The 13,525-nt window shown below is 41.3% G+C and overlaps 1 protein-coding gene across 1 annotated transcript in view; it reads right to left on the reverse strand.

The window, feature by feature from the left end:
* CHST9 (carbohydrate sulfotransferase 9) overlaps nt 1–10,987 on the reverse strand; it is a 261,701-nt gene extending 250,714 nt beyond the window's left edge. Inside the window, exon 1 of the mRNA XM_037025364.2 lies at nt 10,769–10,987. The gene's annotated coding sequence lies outside the window, so the exon portion shown is untranslated. The remainder of the gene's footprint in view (nt 1–10,768) is intronic.
* Nucleotides 10,988–13,525: the final 2,538 nt, after the last annotated feature.

A 13,525-nucleotide genomic window follows, 5' to 3' on the forward strand; every position in this document is an offset into this window, starting at 1 on the left:
ATCATCCACCACATCAACAAAAAGAAAGACAAAAACCACATGATCATCTCCATAGATGCTGAAAAAGCATTCAACAAAATTCAACATCCATTCATGATAAAAACTCTCAACAAAATGGGTATAGAGGGCAAGTACCTCAACATAATAAAGGTCATATATGATAAACCCACAGCCAACATCATACTGAACAGCGAGAAGCTGAAAGCTTTTCCTCCGGCAAGAAGCTGAAAGCTTTTCCTCTGCGATCGGGAACAAGACAGGGATGCCCACTCTCCCCACTGTTATTCAACATAGTACTGGAGGTCCTAGCCATGGCAATTAGACAAAACAAAGAAATACAAGGAATCCAGATTGGTAAAGAAGAAGTTAAACTGTCACTATTTGCAGATGACATGATATTGTTCATAAAAAACCCTAAAGACTCCACTTTGAAACTACTAGAGCTAATATCGGAATTCAGCAAAGTTGCAGGATACAAAATTAACACACAGAAATCTATAGCTTTCCTATACACTAACAATGAACTAATAGAAAGAGAAATCAGGAAGAGAATTCCATTCACAACAGCATCAAAAAGAATAAAATACCTAGGAATAAATCTAACCAAGGAAGTGAAAGACCTATACCCTGAAAACTATAAGACACTCTTAAGAGAAATTAAAGAGGTCACTAACAAATGGAAAATCATCCCATGCTCCTGGCTAGGAAGAATTAATATCGTCAAAATGGCCATACTGCCCAAAGCAATATACAGATTCAATGCAATCCCTATCAAACTACCAACAGCATTCTTTAATGAACTGGAAAAAATAGTTCAAAAATTCATATGGAAACACCAAAGACCCCGAATAGCTAAAGCAATCATAAGAAGGAAGAATAAAGTGGGGGGGGATCTCACTCCCCAACTTCAAGCTCTACTACAAAGCCACAGTAATCAAGACAATTTGGTACTGGCACAAGAACAGAGCCACAGACCAATGGAATAGAATAGAGACTCCAAACATTAACCCAAACATACATGGTCAACTAATATTCAGTAAAGGGGCCATGGACATACAATGGGGAAATGATAGTCTCTTCAATAGATGGTTCTGGCAAAACTAGACAGCTACATGTAAGAGAATGAAACTGGATCACTGTCTAACCCCATACACAAAAGTAAATTCAAAATGGATCAAAGACCTGAATATAAGTCATGAAACCATAAAACTCTTAGGAAAAAACATAGGCAAAAATCTCTTAGACATAAACATGAGTGACCTCTTCTTGAACATATCTCCCTGGGCAAGGGAAACAAATGCAAAAATGAACAAATGGGACTATATCAAGCTGAAAAGCTTCTGTACAGCAAAGGACACCATCAATAGAACAAAAAGGTATCCTACAGTATGGGAGAATATATTCATAAATGACAGATCCAATAAAGGGTTGACATCCAAAATATATGAAGAGCTCACACACCTCAACAAACAAAAAGCAAATAACCTAATTAAAAAATGGGCAGAGGAGCTGAATAGACAGTTCTCTAAAGAAGAAATTCAGATGGTCAACAGACACATGAAAAGATGCTCCACATCGCTTGTCATCAGAGAAATGCAAATTAAAACCACAATGAGATATCACCTCACACCAGGAAGGATGGCTACCATCCAAAAGACAAACAAGAACAAATGTTGGTGAGGCTGTGGAGAAAGGGGAACCCTCCTACACTGCTGGTGGGAATGTAAATTAGTTCAACCATTGTGGAAAGCAGTATGGAGGTTCCTCAAAATGCTCAAAATAGAAATACCATTTGACCCAGGAATTCCACTTCTAGGAATTTACCCCAAGAAGGCAGCACTCCAGTTTGAAAAAGACAGATGCACCCTATGTTTATCACTGCACTATTTACAATAGCCAAGATATGGAAGCAACCTAAATGTCCATCAGTAGATGAATGGATAAAGAAGATGTGGTACATGTACACAATGGAACAATGGAATATTATTCAGCTATAAAAAAAAAACAGATCCTACCATTTGCAACAACATGGATGGAGCTAGAGGGTATTATGCTCAGTGAAATAAGCCAGGCAGAGAAAGACAAGTACCAAATGATTTCACTCATATGTGGAGTATAAGAACAAAAGAAAACTGAAGGAACAAAACAGCAGCAGAAGCACAGAACCCAAGAATGGACTAACAGTTACCAAAGGGGAAGGGACTAGGGAGGACGGGTGGGAAGCGAGGGATAAGGGCAGGAAAAAGAAAGGGGGCATTACGATTAACATGTATAGTGTGGGGGCACAGGGAGGGCTGTGCAACAGAGAGAAGACAAGTAGTGATTTTACAGCATCTTACTATGTTGATGGACAGTGACTGTGAACAGGTATGTGGGGGGGACTTGGTGAAGGGGGAGCCTAGTAAACATAATGTCCTTCATGTAATTGTAGATTAATGATACCAAAATAAAACTAATAAAAAAATACCATAATGATTTCATTTATATGTGGACTCCAAAAATCAAACAAAAAAAAACAAACAAACAGAAGCACTCATAGATACTGAGAAGTGACTAGTGGTTACCATGGGGAGGGGTCTGGGTTGGTGGGGAGGGTGAGAGGGATAAATAGGCACAAAATCTCAATCATAATATAAGTTGGTCATAGGAATGGAAGTGTATCATGGAGAATATTACCAATGGTTCTGGAACATGTTCCTATGTTGACAGTAACTACAGTAGTGGGGTGAGGATGTAATAATGAGTGTAACTGATGAATCACTGTGTTGTGTACTGGAAACCAATATGATACTGTATATTACCTATACTTCACTAAAAAAAAGAAAAAGAAAATAGAATGCAAATATTAGGAGGGTTTATATAGTTACTGCTTTTAGTCCAATAATGTCACTAATACCCAACGCTTTTTTAAAATACATTGAGAAAATTGATTTTGTGTGTGTGTGAGGCATGGGAAATAAATTACCCTTGTCCTGATCTACTGTTCAAAGAATGCTGTAGGAAAATCAAATATATATAGAGATATGTTTCTAAAACATTTTGTCTACATTTCAATTTTAAAATTTCTTTTTTAAAGTTGACCATCAATGTCATCATTTTATCTAAATCTTTATAGATGGCATTGCCTAAGGAAATTGCAACTGTACGTCACAGCTCTAATTCCCTTTGTGATAAAAAAAGAAAACAGAAATGACTATAAAGCTAAGTCAGCTTTGAGCTTCTTGCTTCTGAAACTAATGGACAAGTAAGCAATGCATTCTTCATTTGAATTGACCAAGCTGTCTTATTTGGTTTTCCCATTTTCACATATATGCAATAGATAGTTCGAAAATTTTTTCATTACATTAACTGGGTGTATTTTTCCTCTTCTTACTAGTAGTTTAGTGTTTTAGATTTCAGTTTAGGGTAGTATTGAAGTACTATAGTACAAGGAGGTACCATAAACCTGGTGACTGGAAGGTGTCATGTCTGTTTATTCTGACAAAAAAGGTTTTCTCATGCATAGTGGAGCTAACAGCACACAGTGGAAGGAGGGCTTTATTCTCACAGTTTTGCCCCTATTCCACACAGGAATGAAAAGCAAATAAGAAAAGGCCTGAGTTCCAATAAAATGTCACTGCCTGCCTATAGAGATCTTGATGCAGCTAAAATGAAAGAAACTCCTTATTCCTTATCACCTCCACAATCCAACACCCTCAATTTCATCTTCTCTCAAGTCCCACTGCACCACTATACTCTTATTAGAAATTGTAACAAAACAGACCAAATAAAGTTCGGGGTCAGTCTGAGGTTGAGTGTTGGGCCATTCAATTGACCAAGAAGCTTCCAGTAAAAATGAACAATATAGAGCAAAACAATCATCGACCAAATTGCGTTCTGCACAGTTGCTACATCCCCTTTGTAGGAAAAGCTGCCTCTCTTGATTGGGTAATACATGCCCTTCTATGTAGAGAATCTTGTGATTATGTCAATTGGTAATTCACCCCCATGTGGGACAGAGACATTGTCTCGCTTCCATCTTAATTGTTAAGAGCTCACATTAAAAGCATCTTTCATTCAAAAGAATTAAATACACAATGTTACAAAGACATCTAAGATGGAGCTCGAGTGGTAAATAATTTAAGAAAATTTTGACTTACAACTTGGTGGATTCAAGATACTGTGGTAGCTAGTGTTGAAATGACAGCTCATATTAACTCTTAATCCTTAGGAGCAGGTCTTACTTTATGGTCTAGCAGACAGAACATTGGAAGCAAGAAAATTTGAGTCTCAATCTCAATTCCCTCCTTGCTTTCGTCTATGCTCTACTGTGTGTTATGTACATGGTGGGTAATATTCAAAACTGTACAAACTAATCTCTCTGCATGTACTATATATTTTGCAAAAAGGGATGTTAGTGTGCTTTTAATGTGTCAAGAGTACACAGACTAACTACATCTAAGACAGATAACACAGGTGTCTCCTCTCGCCATCCCAACACAAACATGCTAGCACAGGGCTCATTTATTTCAAGCAGTACAAAAATAAATAAATTCTGACACAACAGTTTTATGGGTTGGTAACAGATTTGGCCCTTCCTGCGAGCATACTTCCCAGCTCTACGTTTTATGATGCAACATCAATATTGGACAAGTACAGTTCTTGTTTGCATAAGCATGTGCCAGGAGCACTAGAATTACAATTGCAAATATCATCTCCTGTCCTGGTTTTTCAGGGCCTGAAATTATGTGTGTGTACACATATATGTACATACACACAACATGTACACATATACACATACATGCATATACATGTATGCACTTATGTAGATGTGAATGTATATAATGTCTCCATGAAGCTTTTCAGTACTTTCTGAAGACATGCATCCGAACAAGATTAAGACCTGGGAGAAGTAAAATATTAGCTAGTTTGCATATTAGTTTGTCAACACTCAGATGACCCTTGGGAAATACATTCCTAAGAGAAACAAGGAACAAAAGAAGTAAATAAGGACCAAAAAAATGAAAAAAATGAGACCATGTCCTTGAGCTTGGTGGTTAGTGATGTTTGTCATTCTGGCCCACTGAAGGCAGGGAGGAGATAGTCACACTTAAGAAAGTAAGGATAGATGGGTAGGGGCAGAGAGAATAATCCGTGCCAACATAACACTCCTGCTTAGCTGTTTCTGTGTCTCAGCAGGGCCAAATGGCCCCTAGAGAACCTGGGAAGGGTTGGGTGCTCTGGGGTTTGTGGACACAGTGGGTGGGGTGTGCTGTTGGCTGTCAGTTGTGGGTAGGGGAGACGAGTCCTACATAATGAAGAATTTTCCCAAATACCCCACATAACATGCCCAATGTCTCACTGAACTAAGTCTATGACTATCAAGCTGCAGAATCTGGTACATGATCATAATTAAGCATTTTATAAAAATTTCCACTGAAAACCTAGTGTTTTACAGTAAGGTTGTTGTAGTGAGTGATTTAGTCACTTTGTGTAATCTGACTCCTGACTGTAGAATTGATGGACTACAATATTAACAGAAAATAAACTTTAAAAGGCAGTATCAGCACTAACTCAATAATATTCATTTGACAAATATTTTCTCTTATTGATGACAAGGTGGGTAACCGGCAGAGTCCCTTGAAATATAGTTCACACTAGTAACAACATGAAAATGCTCCATAAAAGTAATTTTGGAATTTTGGTGGAAGTATATTAATAGTATTTACTCTCTTGTTTCCAAAAATATCATGTTCTTCATCTTCTCCAGTCTGTAATTTGAGTTGGCATTTTTCCCTATGATGATAACCATCATTTCCTTCTTTCTGTTATCATATACAAATAAAGCTGGGTTGTAATGATCTTAAAACTACTTTTAGCCTCTCCTCATTATTTCATTTTCCTGTACTTCTCGTATGGAATGTCTTTTGATGTTATTTGTCTTCGATCCAAATTTATTCATCACGTATACACGTGAGCTCCTGACTTCTTTACTACGTGCTCCAGTAAAGCCTTCCCCAAACACTGGTATAGTGAAATGCATGTTTTATTACAAGTTACTTTTTTTTGTTGCTGCTCCTTTTCACTAGAGATATATTCAGTAAGTGTATTATTGATGAATTACACTTCAGGATACTAAGGGTGTGACACAAAACATTTGTTATTAAAGAAGAGGACAGAGTCTAAGAAGGTTGAGGACTGTGGTTTGGTCCACAGTCAGTATTCAGTCAATGACAGAAGACAGAAAAATCACAAGCCTCCTGCATTTACCTCTGCACCATTGCATTTCGTGACTGTTGTTTACAGCTGATATAGTGATGGCCGGAAAGAGTTAACTCCCCTATCTAACCACCCAATTTACTACTAGGGAGCTGAATCAGGAGTAAGGAGATGAGGTTTCTAGTTTCTGCTCTGCTTCCAACCAGCAGTGTGACCTTTACCAACTCCTGGTGATCACTGTGGGCCCCATTTCCTTAACTGTAAAATGAGGGCATTGAATAAATTATTCTTAAGGTCTTTTCCAGCTCTATAACAAAATGCATAATTTTGATTCTAATACCTACGCATCGCTCTGAAGAAACTGATTCCTTTACTAAATGTAGAAAAATACATCCCGTGGTTCTCAATTACATTTTTAACCACATAATTTCTTTTAAAACACTCAGTCGAGAGACTCAAATAGGCCATGTCCTATAAAAAATAAAAATGTTTCCTCAAAAAAGAAGTACTCCTCCACTGAAATTAATGAGTACATTTATTACGAGAACATAGTCACCTTCTGAAGGGGACATCTACTTTTCAATTACCTTTCTGAGTACTGCTTTAAAAGTTACAGTTTCTGTTTTGAATTCTTGAAATACAAATGATCTTATCTACTTTTCTTATCATATATTTTTAGCAGCTCTGACCTTTTCCACAGAGGTTTTCTAGACCCTAATGGACCACAGAGCTAACAATTCAACAAACTCTATATACAACTTGAACACTGCTGATAAACAAGGTATTTAACAGCAAGTGCTGGGGTGTGAATCAACTTCTTGTTCAAGAAACTCTTTCATCCACAACCAATTTAGCCCTAGAGCTTTTGAAAAACACAATAGAAATCTGTTAGACTGGCAGTAATGCTGAACGTTACCTATCTTATCTAACCAGGTCCATGGTAACTTGAGAGCTTCTCTTTGATGAAACATGCTTTGATTTGGAGCATAGGCTGAGAGATCAAACTGGACCAAACCTTATTCTGACGGCGTCTTGCTGTTTCTTGTTTTGTAAGGTGCATGCATGAGGCTTTAGGAGTATCACCTTAACACATACACATGTGCAGGCTTTACGAAAACCTCAGGCTTATAAATTCATTTTATTAAGACTTTTAATTTAGATTATTCCTATTTAATTTTCAGGAGCACCCCCACTATTGTTTTTGTTTTTATTTTTTAATATACATCACATCTCTTACATGTAAAGTGGGGTTGAATTGCTCAACTTTTGACGGAGGTATCTCTATTTTTTTTCCAGGAACATGTCTGATTCTTAACACATATTCATGAAATAGGTATACAATCAAGTCTTGATTATCTTTATGGAAATTATACATGATCTACTGCAAAGTTGTCGCAGCAGATTTGCTTATTTCTGTCACCCACCTCTTTCTGGTTGGTCCCCCATCTGCCTCACCTCCCCATAAATCGGCTTTGGTATTTGAGGTAGGCAAACCCATTGAAAAATTAACCTAAACACACCAAAATAATTAGAAAGGCAACTTGCCTACAGTAACAATAAAAATCTTTTTTTAAACCAACTATGTAATACATTCCAAAGACAATTACAAATGACTTTTTAAATAACCATGATTTTGGATTGTCTCTATTCCTCTCATTAGCATGAATAATTCAGAGTGCTTACTATACATGGTGAAATTGCTTCCCCTCAATAATTCATTTCTAGTACTGAAAAGTAAGACGTAACACTTCCTTATGAATTTCCAAAGGTTTAAATTAGGCCATATTTTAAAGGCAACTTTAATTCTAAATTATCTATAGTTTGGGTTCATTCCCTTCAATGCTAATCAGGAAATAAGTAAGGAGAATCTTACGTTTTTAAGGCAAGGGCAAGACAGAGGAGTGTAACAGCTACGAAGGCAGCAAACCCACCTTCCTTTGGTTCTTGATATTCTTCATGTACATGGAATTTGCAAGGTGTGGGCAAGACTGCCGATAACTTTTTCCTAAAATATATGAAAGTGCTTTGGGACATTACACCCAGATTTGAGTAAAAAGAATTTCCCCATGTTCAGGCCATACTGAAGGAACAACACTTTATTATACAACTTAGTTTGAATGATAAAATACCTTAAAATTGCAGTTCTAGCTCTAGCAAACATCCCTAAATAGGAAAGCATTCTTGGATGGGGTGGGTGTCTCAAAACCTCAGATCTGTTCTAACAATGACACAAACAAAATAAAGGGTATGATTTTATCTGCTGATTATATACAAACTCACCCAGATTCCCAAACACAAATCTAACGAGTAATATATAGACATTTTATTCACAACCTATATAATATCCTACTGTATTATTCAGACCCAATGTTTGTGTGGGAAACAATCTGTATGTCTTAGGTCTACTTAATTTGGGGTTTGGAATATTAAGTTAGTCTCCCATTTTGTAAATTCTTCCTGGGAAGAGGTTACATTCTTTTGGAAGCCACACTAATTTTCTAGAGTCATGGGGCCATTTAACATATGGCTTCAAAGCACCACCCTTGTGACCAGGAAGAAAGGAAAAGAATGTCATCAGGAGGAGCCTGCAGCTGTACTAATTTTCAGCTTCTCTCTGGTAACAAAAAGGCGGGAAAAAAACCAACAACAATCAGATTTCACTGGCATATACACCAGCCTTGGCCAAAGGCTTTAAAACTTTTTTATTTTTTCTTTCATTGAAAATAGGAGAGGAGTTCCTCGCGTCATAAGCCAAACAAAAGAGTGGCCAAACTTGAGTCAATGTCAAATAGCATTGCAGCTTTGGCGATATTCATGGAAACCTCTGAAATGAGGATGTATGTTTTGATACCTGTGGAAATAAAACACTGTGTTTTAAGTGAGTGGGAGAGAACAGATGGTTGATAATGATTTAAAACATTTATGTTTTTGGACTGTCACCAAGCCTCTGTATTAAAAAATATGGTGTTTTGTCAGTGGTTTCCAACATCTATCTGCAAGGTGCTCATTTGCTGCAGGATGCTTCTGTAATAAAGGAGATAAAAGCCAAATGAGACACCAGGAACATTCTTCTTGTTTTCTTAAGGCATTCAGTGTGTGCTCTTCCTTACTGACTATATTCAATCAAAATGTTTTTGGTGTGATGAGAGGATTCTAATTTTTCCTCAATAAGTAGTCAACTGTAAGTGCCCAGGTATTGTATTCTTTTTGAAGGCATCAGGTAGAATTTTAATTTTGTTCTGTATGTTTGATTCACTTTGAAGTCCTTAAAAACCCTTAGAGCAATAATAACATCTGGTAGTTCAGGGTACTGTTGCCCATGGAAAACAGTAATATCCTCTTTCTCCTCACTTGGTAGCCAGGCTATGTTTCTATGATTATGTACTGCAATTGGCAGGTGTGGGGCCACTGAATCAAGAAGGCAGATTAATATTAAATACGGTCACACTGTCTTCCGGTGTGTGTATGTAAGCCTAAAGAAGCCTATATCCTTTCCCTATGGAATAGTGACAGTACAGATAAAATTATATGTATGGATTACTGCAATGTTTGGGGGTCAAACAAAAATAAAGCCCTGTAAATACTCTTAATTGGTCCTGGTAACATAATGGGGAAAAAAATCACACTATATTGTTTACTTGCCATCCCTTGCAAAACCCTGCGACTGTTCAGGAACAGTTTGCTTGTGAGAAGGAGTTGCGGGTGGACCTGCAGGGGCGGGGAGAGGAGCAAGCTGCTCCAACCTCGCGCCTGTGAACTTAGTTGGAAATAACTCCTGACAGGCATCAAACATAGCACCTTTTAGCCTTGCAACAGAAACATGCCGGCAGGCAGGATGTTCACATGGGGCAGAAGGGCGCGGGGCAACCGCGTGAAAGTGACATCAGCTGCATGAACCCCCGCGCCCGTCCTGCCGCCACCCACCCCCCGCCCCCACAGCCCACCGCCAGCGGTCTCCGCACAGCGCCTCTCCGGACCCCTCCGCTGCCGCCCCACCAAGCCTGGGCTCTGACTCTTCTAACTTCCCTGCCCTACTGCCCGCAGCCCGAGCAGGACTCAGCAAGATCGTGGAGTTTGGGACCCATGCAAAAGCCGCACCGCAGCAGAGATGCTCATCTGTCCGCCACACATGCCGGGGGAGCGGAGGAACCGACGTCAGAAACTCCAGACCGTTCCCTCTGGGGTCCTCTTTCCAACCTCTGCCCGCACCAAGGGGGGGCTGGCCCTGGAGTCGGGAGCCACGGGGCCCGCCGGGGCCCAGGACCCCCAGCACAGGCGCTGACAGGTCCCGGCGCCTCCCGACCCTCCCCTGCAGCTCCCGCACGGCGCCCCACCCGCCCCGAGCACGTCCGATGAAGTGAGCGAAGAGGGTTCGAATACTGCGGGAGAGACGCGCCAGCAAGGAAAGGAAAGGGGCCTCCGCTTTCCACGGAGGTGAAGCGCCCGGAAGAGCGGGCTGCACCTGCCCGCCCCCCGAGGCCCTCCCAGCCCCCTCCCAGCCCCCTCCCAGCCTGGGCGCTCGGCGGCGCCCCCCAGACGCGGCCCCTCGGGGCCTGCCCCGCGCGGTTACCTGGCGAGCGGCCGGGGCGGTGGAGGCGCGGGCGGCAGGTGCAGCCTTTCCGGGAGGCGTGCGCAGCCCGCGGGAAACTTCCCCGGCTCCGCGGCAAACTCTCGGTGGCCCCGCCCCGCCACAGCGGGGGCAGCGGCGAGCGGGCGCGCGGGGAGCAGCGGCGAGCGGGCCTGCTCCGGGCCCCGGGCGTCCGCGGGGCTGGACTGCGGCGTCGGCCGGGCTCCCGCCGCTCCCGCCGCCGCCGCCGCCGCCGCCGCGCCCCCGCCCGCCCGGCAGCCCCGCGGCTCCGCCCCCGCCCCGCGGGTGCGCTCCCGCCGAGCGCCGCCCGCACTGCCCACTGCACGGCCGTGTCTCCGCGGGCGACTCGCCGCCCGCGCCCCGGGGCCCCTCCGCCCGGGGTCTTCTCTCCGCCCGGGGTCCCTTCCCCTCCGCCTGGGGTCCCCTCCCTCCACCCGGAGGCCCCCCTCCGCCAGGGGTCCCTCTTCTGCCCTGGGTCCCACCCCCCTCTGCCCGGGGTCCCCCTCTTCGTCCAGGATCCCCCTCTGTCCCGGGTCCCTCCCTCTCCCCCTCCCCCCGGGGTCCCTTTCTCTGGCCCGGGTCCCTCATTGGCTCCTGTGGCGTCCACACCTGCTTGAGAAATAATTACCTTCTCTGTTCCTCCTCGCCTCTGCCCCATCCTCATTCCTTCCAAGGTATTCTAGAAACACCCGAAAGACGAATCAATAAATTAGTAGGTTGTCACAAACTGACTAGAAAGTATTAGACTTTCTTTTTCTTTACAGGCAGATTTTATAGATTCTAATAAGGCAGCAAGGTGCCACAGGAATCTGGGCCATGGGTGAAATGGGTAGCAGGTAGAGGGAGGCAGAGACTTCCTGAAGAGCGCAGGGGCCCTGGGCACTATTGGGGACATCGCAGGTCTTGCAGGCCGCGGATTTCATATCCAAGTCTAAGCTGGCAGCTTGTAAATGGCTTCGCAAAGACCAAGACGAGGATACATTTGTTATCATTAAAGAAAACAGTCCATTGAAATTTTAAAAGATTAAATCTTCAAATTTAAAAGATTTAAAAATGAGTTCCTCAACAGATGAAAGCAACAAATTGACCCAACAGGGCAAATAGAATTAGCCTAACCCTTAATTGGAAATCGATTCAGGCAGTTTCCATGAATTAACAAAGAAAACCCATTTTTAAAAAAAGCAGTAGGTGGTTAAACCTACTTTATTACTACATTAGACTTATATATATATTTCAAACTGAGATGCTAATCATATTTTCTGCATGTTCAGTAGGTCTGATCCATGCTAGTAGTAGTTTAGGCATAACACATCTTGTGTAGTGACCTTTGGTTCATTGAAGATATGCTACTAAAACGGCTTGCTTGCCTTATTCTTGTTTCTTTGAAACAGAGCCTGATTGATGTTTCTGTTGTTTTATTTTTAATTTGTATGTTTGCTGGTGTGTTATTAACGTTTAACTCAGTATCTGCCCTTTGTGCAGTGAACATCCTTATTTACCACTAGAATGGACCACTTTTCCTGCAGTGGGACTTGTAAAGCAACAAGACAGTATCCCTGAGCTGTATTTAATGGGTATGCAGTGGATGCATGCTGGTCGAATGAATTAACTAATTTAACTTAATTCCTTTCCCTTAGGGGTATGAACTCTTGGAGTTGTAACCATCCATTCCACCAGCGCAGTGAAGGAATTCCAGCTGCTTTTAGAAGCCCTGGACTCTATTTCTTGGCTGTTGGAAGCCTTACAACTTTTGTGGCCCGTGCCTTCTCATTTGTAAAATAAAAGAGTAGCATTACAACTCTGTTAATTCTAACTTCTTCAAGGTTTTGTAGCTAAAGGGGAAGACTGGGCACGGTCAGGTTGCCTTCTTACTGAACCTGCCTGATTGCTGTGGCGCCTGGCATTACCAGCCCACCGTGAGATTTCCCAGTGTTTAGAATCTATTCCTTTCACCTATCAGAGAAAATCAAATGCTTAGAGTGGTGAACTATCTTCCATTGTTAAACCTTTGTTCAAAGCAATTAAAAATAGTTTTAGTGACTAAGGAAATTGTGTTTTGTTCATATCCAGGGTTGATGAATAAACGATCAAAGGATCACCTAAAAATGCAAACCAAGTTTTAGCATAAGATACATCTTCTGTCATTTGATTGGGAATTCTATAATTCAGTGAAGATTTTTGACCTTTTAAATTTTTGTAATTAAACCAATTTAAATTTTCCACAGTGAATGATTTCTAAAATACTGGTTCACAGCATGTTTCTAAACACCCTAGTTTATTACTTTTGTTTAGTTTTGAATTTCTTGAAATGTTTAAGTATTGACTGTTTCTGGGCAAGCATGAAGCTTATGGATCATTGATCCTTTGGGTTAGTAACAATTATAGTCATAAGAGAAATTTCTGCATCAAATCTGAAGGTACAGTTAATGGCAAGAGTTCCTTTAGTGGAAAGAGGACTTGAGCATCACAGTGCATATACCATGGGGCTGAGCACAAAAAATGCAGTTACATTGAACTTGAATATGTAATGAATGGTATAAAGAATGAGCCTAGCAAGCAGCTTACATTTTACGAAAGACTTGTGTAAAGAGGCATAAAGGTAGGAAAAGAGTAAGGAAGCGTATTTTTCTGGTATCTGTATGTACAAAAAGCTAATTTAAGGTATGAATACAGCACCATTACTGGGTAGCTTGTGCTATTTTTGAATTTGTGCTTTTCTTTAAACCACGAAGTTCTTAA

Source organism: Manis javanica, chromosome 9, assembly GCF_040802235.1.
Source record: "Manis javanica isolate MJ-LG chromosome 9, MJ_LKY, whole genome shotgun sequence".
Classification (NCBI taxonomy): domain Eukaryota; kingdom Metazoa; phylum Chordata; class Mammalia; order Pholidota; family Manidae; genus Manis; species Manis javanica.